This window comes from Liolophura sinensis, chromosome 6 (genome assembly GCF_032854445.1).
Source record: "Liolophura sinensis isolate JHLJ2023 chromosome 6, CUHK_Ljap_v2, whole genome shotgun sequence".
Lineage (NCBI taxonomy): Eukaryota > Metazoa > Mollusca > Polyplacophora > Chitonida > Chitonidae > Liolophura > Liolophura sinensis.
Genome location: NC_088300.1, coordinates 12,061,462 through 12,078,558, shown reverse-complemented (window position 1 = coordinate 12,078,558; position 17,097 = coordinate 12,061,462). Strand labels below are relative to the sequence as shown.

Below are 17,097 nucleotides of genomic sequence, written 5' to 3'. Positions count from 1 at the left end.
TACCACACTAGTTGAACACACTAGATGGAATATCATTACCTCACTAGATGAACACACTAGATGGAATATCATTACCACACTAGATGAACACACTAGATGGAATATCATTACCTCACTAGATGAACACACTAGATGGAGTATCCTTGCCACACTAGATGAACACACTAGATGGATTATCATTACCTCACTAGATGAACACACTAGATGGAATATCATTACCTCACTAGATGAACACACTATATGGAGTATCCTTGCCACACTAGATGAACACACTAGATGGAATATCATTACCTCACTAGATGAACACACTAGATGGAGTATTCTTACCATACTAGTTGAACACACTAGATGGAATATCATTACCTCACTAGATGAACACACTAGATGGAATATCATTACCACACTAGATGAACACACTAGATGGAATATCATTACCTCACTAGATGAACACACTAGATGGAGTATCCTTGCCACACTAGATGAACACACTAGATGGAATATCATTACCACACTAGATGAACACACTAGATGGAATATCATTACCTCACTAGATGAACACACTAGATGGAGTATCCTTGCCACACTAGATGAACACACTATATGGAGTATCCTTGCCACACTAGATGAACACACTAGATGGAATATCATTACCTCACTAGATGAACACACTATATGGAGTATCCTTGCCACACTAGATGAACACACTAGATGGAATATCATTACCTCACTAGATGAACACACTAGATGGAATATCATTACCTCACTAGATGAACACACTAGATGGAATATCATTACCACACTAGATGAACACACTAGATGGAATATCATTACCTCACTAGATGAACACACTAGATGGAGTATCCTTGCCACACTAGATGAACACACTAGATGGATTATCATTACCTCACTAGATGAACACACTAGATGGAATATCATTACCTCACTAGATGAACACACTATATGGAGTATCCTTGCCACACTAGATGAACACACTAGATGGAATATCATTACCTCACTAGATGAACACACTAGATGGAATATCATTACCTCACTAGATGAACACACTAGATGGAATATCATTACCTCACTAGATGAACACACTAGATGGAGTATCCTTGCCACACTAGATGAACACACTAGATGGATTATCATTACCTCACTAGATGAACACACTAGATGGAGTATCCTTGCCACACTAGATGAACACACTATATGGAGTATCCTTGCCACACTAGATGAACACACTATATGGAGTATCCTTGCCACACTAGATGAACACACTATATGGAATAGCATTACCTCACTAGATAAACACACTATATGGAGTATCCTTGCCACACTAGATGAACACACTAGATGGAATATCATTACCTCACTAGATGAACACACTAGATGGAGTATCCTTGCCACATTAGATGAACACACTAGATGGAATATCATTACCTCACTAGATGAACACACTATATGGAGTATCCTTGCCACACTAGATGAACACACTAGATGGAATATCATTACCTCACTAGATGAACACACTATATGGAGTATCCTTGCCACACTAGATGAACACACTAGATGGAGTATTCTTGCCACACTAGGTGAACACACTAGATGGAATATCATTACCTCACTAGATGAACACACTAGATGGAGTATTCTTGCCACACTAGGTGAACACACTAGATGGGGTATAGGAGTATCCTTGCCACACTAGGTGAACACACTAGATGGAGTATCCTTGCCACACTAGATGAACACACTAGATGGAGTATTCTTACCATACTAGTTGAACACATTAGATGGAATATCATTACCTCACTAGATGAACACACTAGATGGAGTATCCTTGCCACACTAGATGAACACACTAGATGGAATATCATTACCTCACTAGATGAACACACTAGATGGAGTATCCTTGCCACACTAGATGAACACACTAGATGGAGTATCCTTGCCACACTAGGTGAACATACTAGATGGAGTATCCGTACCACACTTTATAAAAACACCAGATGGAGTATCCGTACCACACTTTATAAAAACACTAGATGGAGTATCCGTACCACAGTGCACGTAAATAAAACTATAATGATTAGAGATTCCTTAACACAGTAGATGAGGTCCATAGCACACTACAGTCCCCACATAAAGGGTCTTTGTAAAACTGGGTGGAATATCCCTGGATATGAAATATGTGTGTGCCATTTGCTGACACAGTATTCAGTAAAATCTGATTTGAATACGAATAACCACTTATGCTCGTGACGTCTCATAACTTGACAAAGGAATCATGCCAATCAAAGCTGTGACCTCTCCATGAGGGCTCATCTTGAAATTCTGTCTTTGCCGCCAATATGTAATAGTGTTATCATAACTATTGAATATCTGTTGCTTAATGGTGCTATATGTCGTCTCTTTCATCAAGAAATACTGACAGCCTCTTTCGAAAATAACCGACAAAGAACAAATCTGCAATGTCAGGGATCGAACTCATGCTTGGACTGTTCTCCAGACGATCTGTTATATGCTTATGCTGAACTTGTTCATGGTTTATCGGTTTATCGGTCATCGGTACCGTGCATCGTGTGAGGGTGTGATACCGGCATGCTGACAGGATAAGCTTCATGCGTGATCGGACGGAAATTAGGTTAAGCCTTCAGATGACAAAATGGCTTGAAACCAGAGACGAAATTAACCCATTTCTTGGATATGTTTTTTTGCTTTTGTTATTTTTACTCTGGTTATATCAGTAGACGACAGCAGTAATCCAAAATATCAACGATTGGTTCACCGCGATGGCTGGTTCAATAGATAAAAACCACGTGCGTGTAGGCGAATTGGCTGTAGGGCGGGCAGAGAGGGGTCAATTCTAGATTGTGTTTTGAACAGAATAATAAAGCCTTGCTTTTTTTAGATTTAAGCTTTAAAAATGATATAAAGATAGGGCATAACTTTCTAAGTTCCGCAACAGCATAACGGCATAACATTCTTTGTATTCCAAGGAACGTTTTGACGACAGTGCGTCAGATTGGCACGCTGTCATGACGTTAACATTCTGTAATAAATGTGGTGTGGCGTTGTTACTGTGGTAACAAGACTCATCCCCGCCCCCCTGAATATCACATTTTCGTTCACTGGTAAACCCTTGTATTACTCCATTCAAGGCAAAAGTAAGGTACCAACCAATCAGCGTGATAAGTTGATGTCAGTTAAAAGTAATTTAAGAAATGACTACCCTTGAACGAGTCATTGTTATTGATATTAGACTCTTAAATGTGGAAGAGTTGAAATTTTAAAACGAGTCATACTGGCTACCAATATTGCCTTTAGTCAGTGACGCGTAACAACATAAGCTGTACGCACGGATATGTTGGGAGTTCATATTCTTGCAAAGAAAATGAAGTTAGAACACTTTAACGCATAAACTCGTTTTCGATGGCAACAACTCATTGCCTCAGGTCATAATTATTCAAAAACAAGTGGCATGCTGGATACCGGGAGAAGTTGTTTTGAATATGTTTTGACGACGGGTTACTACAGTTATATTTATTGTAAACCCTGCTTATGATATTGCTATATTTGAAATTGCTCAAACGCTTTGGTATAATATAACCTTAATAAATGGATTTTTTACACTACATGATCTCACGGAAGCATGGTTTTAGGGTTGGATGTTAGGAATTCGGTTCTAAAAAAGCAAAGTATTCTATTCTTGGAGAGAGTGGCGTTTAGGTTGTGTTATTGTGTAGAGTTTGATCTATCCACATTTTGGTACAGCTGTTGAAAAAAAAAATTACTCTACACCACCATTGTCCAGCATCCCACCCGTGTTTGAATAATTATTACACCACCCAAGGCAACGAGTTCCTGGTGTCGAAACCGTGCTTATGGAGTTTAACATCATCATTTAGAAAAGGTATTCTAACTGTATTTTCTTTGCAATACCATGGAGGTCCAACATATCGATGTGAATGGCTTGTGTTGATACGGGCCACTGATTAAAGGCAGTTTTGGTAGCGAGAAGGACTGATTTTACAGAAAGCTGAATATAGGCGACTGGTTAAACTTTAAAAGAAAACAGACTATAGTAAGTGCATATGATCTCTGTGCTTCAAAATTTATCTAGCTCTGCTGAACTCGAGCTTATAGAATGCATAGTCATCGTGTTTATGCATTAATACGGCTGGCTATAATTGAACAGTTGCAATCAAAGCGCAACTGAGACACATATTTTGATTGACAACTAACATGATATACGATTTGAATACTGATTTAATTCATTCGCCTAGAACATGAAAGCTGATGACTGCTTCTCTTTGCATGAAGTGCTTAACTGATGCTTTGTCTTGACTGCTGTTTTGTCTTGACCGTTACTTTGTCTTGACCGTTACTTTGTCTTGACCGTTGTTTTGTCTTGACCGTTGATTTGTCTTGACCGCTGTTTTGGAAATTGGTCTTACAATGTATTGAACATATCACATGGCGTTCTCTCATTGTCTGTATCAATTTTGAAAGTACCAGTGTATGCATGTTGTATTATGGCTGAGTAAGCCTTTGGACCAGTGATTTATTTATTTATTCATTTGATTGGTGTCTTACGCCGTACTCAAGAATTTTTCACTTATACGGCAGCGGCCAGCATCGTGGTGGGGAGATACCGAGCAGAGCCCGGGATAACCCACGACCATCCACAGAAGATCTCCCAACATAAGACCGGAGAGGAAGCCAGCATGAGTTTGGCTTGAACTCATAGCTACCGCATTGTTGAGAGGCTCCTGGGTCATTTGGGCTGCGCTGGCACGCTAACTCTCTTAGACACAGAGGTCCCCTGGACCAGTAATTCATATGACGCTTGAGTTGCCTATATCAAGTGTCGAGTTTTGAATCAGTAACTATAACGAATAACACACTTTCGTTGAAGTTCCTATATCAAGTTTCGAGTTTTGAAACCGTAACTCTTCATCTACTTTGGTTGAGTTGCTTATATCAAGTGGCAAGTTTTTAATCAATACCGGTGTATCGAATAACATACTTTGGTTCTGTTGGCTGACGTCATCCTTCCTCTACCTGCTCCCTATGAACTCATTGGACAGGTGCTTCTTAAAGCCGTCTACACCTTTTACAAACAGAACAAGGATTATTAGCAGTGCAGGTGTCCCCATGGCAAAATAAAAATCGGTCGACACCAGCGTAACAAGAACGAAACCCTACAACGATCACCGAGTCGAGAGGACTCGATCAACCAGGTGAGGGCGAAATACAGGCTATCAGGTCACCGATATCTTAGCCACAAGTCCTCCTGCACCAAACAAAATCAGGAAATAAATCTACAGCTTGTCATATATGCATAATGCCGTGATATCCTCTGTATATTGGACAACACAAGCTAGGCGGGAATAACGCAGAGATTCGCGATAAGAGTGGACATGCGCTCCACAGTTTAATGAATCGTAATGGTCCAACGAACAGCTACACAAAACTAAATTTATACAGATAACAATTGTTTTGTGACTTTTAACACTCTATAAGTGAAAAGATATTTATTTATCTTTTCCTTTAACTTATATTTTTAACCTTGCTCAAGAATGTTTCGCTTTCTTTGGCAATGGATATTAAGGGAATGATGAAATCTTTAAGATCCTCATAATGCTAACCCAGTATCATTTTGACCTCCACTACCATAACCCCCACTGTCTACTGTTGACACTCTGCAAATTCGAATTCGATATTTGAATTCCATTTTCCTACACGAAGCAGGAACATCATTCACACAGTAGTATAGTGTCGGTGATAATTACGCTGCATGATTCACACAATAGTATAATGTCAGTGGTAATAACACTGCATCATTCATATAGTATTATAATGTCAGTGGTAATAGCACTGCATCATTCATATAGTATTATAATGTCCGTGGTAATAGCACTGCATCATTCATATAGTATTATAAATGTCCGTGGTAATAGCACTGCATCATTCATATAGTATTATAAATGTCCGTGGTAATAGCACTGCATCATTCATACAGTATTATAATGTCAGTGGTAATAGAACTGCATCATTCATATAGTATTATAATGTCAGTGGTAATAGCACTGCATCATTCATATAGTATTATAATGTCAGTGGTAATAGCACTGCATAATTCATATAGTATTATAATGTCCGTGGTAATAGCACGGCATCATTCATATAGTATTATAAATGTCCGTGGTAATAGCACTGCATCATTCATACAGTATTATAAATGTCCGTGGTAATAGCACTGCATCATTCATACAGTATTATAATGTCCGTGGTAATAGCACTGCATCATTCATACAGTATTATAATGTCAGTGGTAATAGCACTGCATCATTCATATAGTATTATAAATGTCCGTGGTAATAGCACTGTATCATTCATACAGTATTATAATGTCAGTGGTAATAGCACTGCATCATTCATACAGTATTATAATGTCAGTGGTAATAGCACTGCATCATTCATATAGTATTATAATGTCAATGGTAATAGCACTGCATCATTCATACAGTATTATAATGCCAGTGGTAATAGCACTGCATCATTCATATAGTATTATAATGTCCGTGGTAATAGCACTGCATCATTCATATAGTATTATAAATGTCCGTGGTAATGGCACTGCATCATTCATACAGTATTATAATGTCAGTGGTAATAGCACTGCATCATTCATATAGTATTATAATGCCCGTGGTAATAGCACTGCATCATTCATATAGTATTATAAATGTCCGTGGTAATAGCACTGCATCATTCATATAGTATTATAATGTCCGTGGTAATAGCACTGCATCATTCATATAGTATTATAATGTCCGTGGTAATAACACTGCATTATATACAAGGTACAATTCCTAAAGTGCCGTTGTTTCAGTGATAACAACTTAGCGCCACTCTTACTGCATGGATATATCTATGATATTACAGCCTACAGTGTTTTATATGCGTGATAATAGCGTCATTCATATAGCACGTCTCTAATTATGACATCGATAAACAATAATCACTGTGTAATTCATACATTCATACAGTATCTTCAAACTAGTGATAACACAGCGTCATTAATATAAGTTAGCCATCATCTTTTCATCCATGGCATTATACGCAATGCGAGAACATCACTAAAAGCTTTTTAAATCCTCATGCGGAATTCTATCTGCATTTAGGCCTAGCTGTCACTATTGCACAGCTGAAAATTAACGTCATACAGTGATTTGGTAGGACTGGAAATGTTTGGCCCCATGTTGATATAGGTATTCATCACCAGACGATCTAATTTTTTGTGTTTTCACGTTATCCTGTTAAATAGGACAGTTGCGCGTACTACATCGTTTTTTTTCTGTAATAAATATTCGACCAATGGTTGGCACTCTGTTATTACTTCCTTGAATGTAAAAGCTCTATTCAGCTGTGGAATTCCCGTGGTTTTAAAGGTCAACCAACGCAACATTTCCGAGAAGACAACAACGATTTCCCAGACCACTCTGGTAGAATAAATGTCAAAGAAATATATGAACAAAGGGCACAGGTGGCCAGACCTGGTGGTTAGCTATTGGTCACCTGTTGCGGCTGTACAGAAATCTATGACATAGAAACAGTAGAGAAGTAATGGGCCATGGGACCTTCTCGGAAACAAACTTCGTAAGGATTCCTTTTCGGAATATTTGTGACGTCAAATGTATGTACTTTCGCCGAATCATTCAAACGTCCTTGTTTTGGGACGGGCCTGACCGTTCACCACGGTCACCTGAACTGTGGGAACTGACAATCGTATTAGAGAAGTGAATGCCCAGCTTATCTGCTACCGGCCAGCGCGTTTGACGCCGAAATGCGTCACCCATTACTTTATAGCTCAGTCTTCGTCTTTGAGTAATTAACAGATGACGTCATAGTCGCGTGCGTGGGAGATTTTAATCTTCCCATTAATCAGCGGGTCGGGGTATATTGATGTCACTGAAAACGGAATGATACCAGGATCTTCCTCTTTGCACCAGATAAATACTTCCCTAGTTCCTGTACCGAGGGAAATACTGCGTTGATATCGGAAGCAACTGCATGACGATTCCCAATTGTCACTGACGAAACAGTAAGTGTAATATCCAGAACTCCCTTACAGGCGCTGATCAATTTCTTGTGACAGGCTTTAAATGACTTCACTCAGTTAGATTTTTTTTTTTAGTTTTTTTTATTTTATTTATTTATTTGGTAAAACTAATTTGTCAAAACACTGCTGGAAGGGGAGCATTGGATTGCACGTGAAAGCCTACAGCGGTAAAACTGACAACTGCGTAGCCAGCTCAGTAACGTTTTCCTCTCTCGCAGACTTTACAACAGGAATAGTATTAATTTTGACACTGTAAGACCTATATTTGGGCAAAGACAAAAAAGTGTTTCCTCTCTCGCAGACATGGCGACAAGAGGGATAGTTTCAATTTTGACATTGTAAATTACCCTTACTTGGACAGCAATATGCCGAAGGGTCCTGCGTATGGTGTGTAGACACCTCGCCTCGTAGCTTTTGTTAGATCCTGTGTGTTGTGTGACGATTTCAATCAACGTCGCCAGTTATTACTGCAAAAGCTAGTATGCCAAGCTTATTCCATCAAACGCCTTTGTCTATGTCTAAATGCGCTTAGCCCGGGGCTAAGGGCTGTATACTCGTCGTGTTGAATTAGATCTCCACATTGGATATATAAACAGTTTGCAGTCAAAACGCAGTTGAGATACATATTTTATTATCTACAACTTATACTAGTATGGTACACGGTTTGAATACTGATTTCACCAATTCGCCAAGAGCATACACTGCACATTTCCAACATCACTGAAAATTGTTGAGTGCTTCTTTTTGTATGATGCTGTTCTATTTTCGTACTTTATATACTTTCTTAGTTCTTTTGTGGTGAGGAGGATTAGTCAACCAGCAGAATCCTCGGGGAGGATTAGGCAACCAGCAGAATCCTTGGGGAGGATTAGTCAACCAGTAGAATCTTTGGGGAGGATTAGTCAACCAGCAGAATCTTGGTTTATGCAGGGATACTGAAGACCCTTGTAAAAACTAATGCATGGCCGTTAGAAGAAAACGTGGTGACTACACTGTCTAGGAGAAATTCATACGTTAGCCTGAGGACTTCGTGACGAGACGACACCCGACCTACCAGTCAAATACATAGTGTGCAAAGACCTCTCATGTGAAGACTGATACAAGCTGTTATTTCGGTTTGGTGTATGGGCCGTTTAAGTCTTTTCGTGATCACTGCCGCGCAGTTCTGATCAAACTTCCTGTTCCGTAGGTTTCTTGACGTTCAAGTGGCATGTGCTATGAAAACCACTAGCTGATTAAAAGCGACATGGACAGTTTTTTAGTAATCAATCCAGTGTTAGCCGTAATTTGAAACCTTGATCAGCCTTGGCCCATTTCTGGTGGCCGGTTACTCGCCCGTGGCTTATTATAGCATTAAGATATGATCTGAGTCTGAGATTCTCTATCAACTTGCTTTTTACCGCCTGGTGACAGTACAGGTAGGTGAGACGTTTGAAGACTCGAAGAAATCCACAATATTACAGTAGAGTGTAAAAAGCAGGGTGAAAGTCAGATTATTAAAGGTGACGCAATCAGTACCTGACTGCACCGATCGCCACAGCCAGGCCCTGCGCCTTCTGGAAGGGTCACCCATATAATGTCCCCTGCTATTTGATTTATTGCGCAGTAACGTCTAAAGTTTCTGCAGCACAGATGAACAAAATTACCAAGGCTGTTCAGCCTGACCTCTGAAAGCCAAGTGTTTCGCTGCGCAGTAAAGCCACACGGTTTAGTGTTTCGCCTCTGAGTCGTTGACCGATTTACCTTAGCTTGCTATCATAAGGTTCAAAGGGGCTACGAAGGTATATATAGGTAGTGAATCACCACCCTCCATCATTGTACTGCGATCAGCTTCAAGAGTTTTGGGCGAAGTGGTCAAGAAAGGAAAGAGGCTTGCGATTATCGACTTGGAACGCCCTTTATGAACGATAATCTTTCGATTATCGACTTGGAACGCCCTTTACGTACTTTGAATGGTATACGAATGTCGGATATGACGCTTGTATTTAGCACGGTAACCAAACTTACTGATGGACAGTTCTGCCCAGTTTTCGAAAATCATCAGATGCCATAAACTGCTTAAACTCATGCTTGTATTTCATTTTGGCGAGTGTTGACTTTGGTTGTGGTTTTCTTTAATTTCCCTTCAATACGCCAATGCTTCACATGACTATATCTAATCACGTTCTGTTACACTGAATGACAGTCGTTCATTCACAATATTTTCGTAAGCGTTGAAGCTGGTATTGTATCTGCACTTATGTTCCCCCAAAGGCCTAGCTTCGTCATTATTTATACAGAAATCAACGCTTTCAGAAAGTTTTAAGGCATTTCTTTTTTCCAAATATATTCTTAGTTTTTCCTTGGACATATATGTCCAAAGGAGAGTGGAATGGATGGGCAGTTACATGATGAAATGGCCATTATCATGAAATTTTGTGATGTCGGCGTTTTTTGTTCTGGTGTATAAAAGCATGAGCTGACTTTTCGGTGAAGAGGCTAATTCGAACTTGGCCCGGCTGGTGATGATTTCTATCTATTGATAATTGAGCCGTTACTAACCATTGCTCTACCCAAACCTAATACAGAGTAAGGCGTTGATCACAATTCTATATTTTTTTAAGCTTGTTCAAATTCCCTATGCCTTAGAGCACATGAACTATACCGATGATAAGAGATAGACATATAGGCCTACATTCCCATGGTCACTAAGTATTACAATATGACATCGTGACATTTTTATGTTCACAGGTATTTGCCGGAGACGTCCGAAGTAATCGGAAAGATCGACGTCTTAGCCGCGTGGAGTAGCTTTTCGCCACCACTGATTGGACTCCCCGGGCCTATATCATCAATCCTAACTGTGTTGAATAAGTTCCTACAGGTTGTGCGATCCTCTGACGTCATTGCGCGTTTCGATACCCCTGAAATTCACAGGAGATGTTTACGGGAGTCTGGTGATAGATGAAAGCGCTGTATGACGAGCAGCGGCCGGCCATGGCATGCTTGCATAGCCAGTCAAGAAGCCATGCTTCTTCCAAGGGTAACGTTGGCCGCACGGACGTCACCGCGTATACCAAAAGGTACAAGTGTAGCCGGTGTGGAATACGCGCATTTCACTGGCCGACGCTCGATGCGGCTACAGGTCATGCACTGAGGGGAAGTTTAATGATTACCTTCTTGTGAGTAGATCAAAACAAGAATACTGAGGACGAAAAGAGGTAAGAAAATTGCAATTGTATCATTATATCGCATATATAGCACTACTGTTCAGAATGCTCAGTTATAGAGAATTCATGTTATAACATTGCCTTTATTTATTGACTTTCACACTTCATCTAGCTGAAACACATGTTATATTACCGACCCGTTCTGCAATTATTATCATACTACTTTTAAGCATCTGGTTACGTTATCGTTGTACTGCTTTTATTATTTTACATGTATTTCAGGTTCTGGTTAATACATCTGTTGAAATATATAATTATGTTTTAGTTGGCTCTAAAATATATTGCGCCTTACCTTTATGTTAGAACAGTGTAATTTGAATCATTCTGACGAATAGGAAAATCAGTGTACATTCATTAGCCTGTAGTAAGTCGTTTTCAAAGTGCATGTCTGCAATGTAGAGGACGAGCATTATTCTATTTTATTATACAATAACATCAAAACTTATTGCTTTAAAGTAAAATGTTTCTTTAAAAAGGATAGTAAAAACCTGCCAAAGCCAAGAAACAATGCAAACATTATTTTCATCCTTACATGACAGCATAATGTTAATTAAATTTATTATTAAGTTAGCATTGCCTCAGGATATCACTTCGTTATTGGTCACCTAGTTTAGTGTGTAATTAATTACCTCTTTGGTCATCGGTGTGTACTAGTCTGTCTGTTCACACATTTACGAAAATAGGTTATGCACGGATTTTGGTGGTGATCGGAAAGATGAATTCTGTAAACATTTATTTACCACTGACAAATAAGACAGAAATCAGAATATTGTCCCTTTGTCTGCAATGCTGGAATTTGAACATTTAGTTGCATAGGGTGGAGTCTTGAGCTCTTGGAGTACCTTCTAGTTATCGTGTTCAGTCTAAATACTACAACACCACTCTTTCACGCTATATTTGTTTCTTATATATGAAACGAGTGCTGCAACCTGACAGATCATAGATGGCTTAGGCATCATGACATATAACACCGTTTCTGTATCCAGATCCTCGCTTTGGCTTGAGGGTATACGGAATGTCTTGTTTTTTCTTTGGTAGACAGGATGAGAGACACCGTATCCTCTATTAAGAGTTACTGTTGCCTTTCATCTCGCAAAATCTCGCTATCTGTGCCAGGGTCACAACGTGATCCCGAGCGGACAGCGGGTGTCTTACTGACTTACGCCGGAATAAAGCAGGCGTCATAGTATACTAGTATAATGGACGAAATGCAAGCCATGTTGCTATCATCACATCCCCATGCGCATTCCTTGCATGTCATCAAAACATGTATACAAGACAGTCATCCGAAATGAATAGGTTGTTTTCTATGCCAAGATTACCTACGTAATATTGGGTTTCCAGATTTCAAACACACACTAGGCTTCAGTTCGCAGCATCGTTTGCAATTCTTCATCGCTTTCTATAGAAACACAACAATCTCATAAGTAGGTTACATTCCAACTATTTAGGCCATAGGATTACCATACCACGGCTGGATACAGATTACAGCACGCTGCTCTAATGTTACCGTTGTACTGTATCAGACATGGATGTAGCCCATGTAGGTGTGCACTTCTATCTGGCAATTTTGGACCGAAGTCTTAAAGAACGTCGAACATAGATAATGAGGCAGAAAATGTCACACAACATTAAAATAGTTTTCGGTTTCGGTTAATGCTTGACACTTACGTCTGTTTTGAAAGAATAAAGAAATGAGTACTCTTTGACAAGACGTACTACCCTCCCCTTTCACGCTACCATGGTAACAAAATGCTGCGACTTCATTTCCAGCAGGAATAGGTCAATATGGCAGTACAAGCTAGACATGTTCTGGCATAATGGCACACTGTTCTTTGGTGATATTAGTGATACATACATTCTTAGATGAAATTTAAACATTTACTTCATAAATAGTGGGGCTAACAACCGATGGTGTCAATGTAGCATTCATTGGTCCAACAGTAGCAACAGTAACAATCGAATAGTCGATAATTTCCGGATAATTAAGCTTACGGAGACAGCTCAAAATGGTTTCGCTGGTTTTCACCAAAAACATGTGCGTCACATATTCCATCATTTGTGAAACTGTCAGAGAGGGACACACATTTTGTGTTTTCGACCTAATTTAAAATGATGTCCAGGTTTTTAAGGCAACTCAACCGTGCAGTGGCAGCCCTTTACACAGATATGGCTCAAGTTTTTGCAGCCACACTTATGGCTCCGGATTTACAAGACCGTCATGGCTCCCGTTTATGCTGCATTTTGATCGTCACTACTATAAATTTCAACATTTGAACATTTAAACATCATTCGATCTCTGTTACTATATGTTACTATATTTTAAAAGTGCCACAGGTTTAGTGCTGAAGTGCTTTGGTATATTACCAGTAACAAGTACTATATACCACAGTTCTTTAGCTAGAGATTAAGCGAATTTGGTGCATTTCACGTGAATCTTTGTTACTTTACCTCGACTGTGGCATTGTTTCAAGTGGAAATCTTGAAAAGTACACATCTAAATACAGAAGTGTATGTGAATTCTGGTCGCCAGACGGCCATGTTGTAACATCGGCATACTTCGCCGCGAGCTTTGGCTGTCCACCCCGAGTTACCCGTTCTGTGCATGCGCACTGATGCTCAATCAGTAGAGACCGCTGTCTGGCTTATTACATACATGTTACCCATCTGAGCATGTGTACGGATGTTGGATCACTAGAAACCGGTATCTGGTTTATTACATAGGTTACCTGTTCTGCGTGCGGATGCTGGATCACTAGAAACCATTATCTGGCTTATTATATAAATGTTACCCATTCTGGGTTTGCGTGCCGATGCTGGATCACTAGAAACCGTTATCTGGCTTATTACATACATGTTACCCGTTCTGAGCATACGTGCCGATTTTGGATCAATAGACTATCTGAACTATTACATACATGTCACCTGTTGTGAGCATGCGTGCGGATGCTGGATCACTAGAAACTGGCTTATTACATACATGTTACCCGTTGTGAGCATGCGTACGGATGCTGGATCACCCGAGACCACTATATACTTGTCATATTCTACAATGGGCTTTGTAAAACATCTAGTGCGACTTCATACACCTACAGTGCAAGGATACTTCATACACCTTGTGGGTATTTGATACACCTAGTGGATATTCAGATCACCTCAATATGACATGTGGATATTTAATACACCTTGCAGGTGCATAATACATGTACATGCAAATTGTTAGTTCTTAATTCACTATGTGGGCCTTCTGGGAACTTAATACCATCTGTGGATACTTAAAATAGAATTAAATACAGTTAAAATACACACTGGATATCGTAATACACCTTGTGGATACTTAATACACAAGAGCAACTTCCATTGTTCTGTCCTATTTCCATAACGAGAGAAAAAAAACAGCATTGTCAAGGAACACTTATATGTGCACTTTGGATTCTAGGAAACTTACAAAAGATCAAAGATCGAGTTGCCACTTCGTAAATTTCCGAGAAAATTTCCTGTGCTTTTTTGTTCTGTTTTCACATTTACAAGTTGTATCTACGTGTTACGCGCAAACAAGCAGCGTATGGCTGAGCTGGTTGATGTAAATTACTAAAATGTTCTCAGCTATCTGACAGATTACCTGTTTTACAAGGTATTTCAAGATGTGCAAAATATCAAAAATATATGTGAATACATTTTATTGAGAAATACGTTTTTTTCTGAGCATTCCCTATTTTCATCAGCCATCGAAAGAAAGTAGAAGTAACTCATGATACGTTTATGATCTTTCATCAACAAATCTCTTTCTACTGGCCAGTTTTGACGTGACATTTACAGTTATTAAAAGTGAGTTTATTCCTGTGACAGGCATCTTTATATAACTGGCTTTTTCTCTCGATTGGTCGATAGGTTAGTCAAGCTTTAACATGGGGCGTTTACTAAACAAGACGACAAAGGTTTTTTTGCAGAATGCTGCAGCTATGATAGCAAATTTGCGCTTGCAGCGCATTAATAAATGGATTTTTGGCCATGTTTGTTAGACACTTCTGGTATATTTGTGTTGAATGCGATTAAATATTCAGTATAGTAAGCAGCTTAGTGAGTCGTTTTGTCTGTCTGCCTGTCGGTCGGTCGGTCGGTCGGTCGTTCAGAGTTTAAGCAAATGTACTATCTTAAGATGGCCTATTCACTTAACACAGGGCCTTAGTGCAAGAAGATATCGACTTTTTGCGGTATTTCATATCACAAGTAAGATTGTGGGTCGTTAGGTAAAATTTTTACATACTGGCCTTTTGGTAAAATTTTTAACATTCTTTCGTTTAGTGTGGTTGATTCAGATAAAGAGTGGCCTGTGTGCAAGACTGCATCGGATTTGCAGCTGGTGCGAATTTGCGGTTGTTGCCTGATATGCCATTGCTATCGTTCTTACCATTATAACTGCGATTCTATAAACATGGGATTTTAACTTCAAAACATGATATCGTTTTTGAATTTAGCCGAAGCTGTACATGCAACATATGGTAGACGAAAGTCGCAACTCTTATAGGTTGTTCTCTTTTTCGGTGTATTTGAAATTGACTGTGTGTAGTTTCTCTGAGTTGTGGATACTGTCTATTACATGTATTTCAAACCATTCACTGGGAAGCACACTACATTGATCATTTAACAGACTTCATTTTTCGGTACTTAGATTGTTACATATACAACTCTCGATGAGAATAACTGTGACGCCATTACTTAACTTCCAGATCTACATGTACGCAACCTCAGGTTTGAACATCCGGTGGACTTATTTGCATGCAACAGAATGATTGGTCAAATTTGTATTCTTAATCAAATCAAATTAAATTTGTATTAAGAGACAGGTCGGAAAGGAAATAGCCATGTTTGATAGTTTTAAGTGAACACAAGATGTATTGGATGTTATACACAATACTACACAATAAGTTTTTGTTGTAATGCATAAATTACTTCAGTATGGTTCAACATTTTGTGTTTCATTATTTTGTGATACAGACATGTGCACTTCACATTTATTTGACACATATTTGTGTGTTACACATTTCTGTGTTGAATGAAAACAACACAAATTGTTGTGTTAGATTTCACGAAGACCCAACCCTAATATATTTGTATAGGAACAGGCCATCTCTGGAGGGGGGGGGGGATTATACGATCATTGTATCAAACTGACGCTTACAATAGATATGTAAAGCATAAATATTCACGTTGTTCTTGACGTGTCTAGTATAAACTGAGCGGAAAATGTACTCTAACCACTCTAGTCTGCTGCCAATTGATCCAGTCAATAGGGTCAGAAATAAAGAAAATATCTTTCACCAAAAGGATGATGTATGAAAATCGCAGCAATACCGTCACTGATAATGCTTGGCAAAGGGAAGGGAGATAACTCTTTCTAGCTATGTAACTGTGGGCGCCTGACCAACAAGAAATGATACGCTGTCCCAGGTATCGAGATGTATCGGTTTAATATAGAAGACAACAGCACAGAGAGTAAAACAGCGATGACAATTTGATAGTTGGCCAATGGTCACACGTAACCGGTGAAATACGGCCTCTTGTCAACTTTCCTCATTGTATAAATGCAGTCTAGCTTTATCAGTTCGAAAATACACTGCAGATTTTAATTCTGGGTTACAAGTCTGACGTTTGACCAGGTTTCTGTGCCTAGAAAATCAGCCATATTGCTTTCTGGTAAAACCGAATTATCCATGTCGCGAGTATGAAAGTATTAAATGAAAACTACAGCGAAAT

General features: G+C 39.2%; 1 long non-coding RNA gene across 1 annotated transcript in view; it reads left to right on the top strand.

Annotated features, from left to right (window-relative positions):
- The first annotated feature begins 9,980 nt into the window (after window positions 1-9,980).
- Window positions 9,981-17,097, top strand: part of LOC135468868 (uncharacterized) — a 53,186-nt gene continuing 46,069 nt past the window's right edge. The window contains exons 1-2 of the long non-coding RNA XR_010444263.1: window positions 9,981-10,124; window positions 10,862-11,331. This is a non-coding gene — a long non-coding RNA (uncharacterized LOC135468868). The remainder of the gene's footprint in view (window positions 10,125-10,861; window positions 11,332-17,097) is intronic.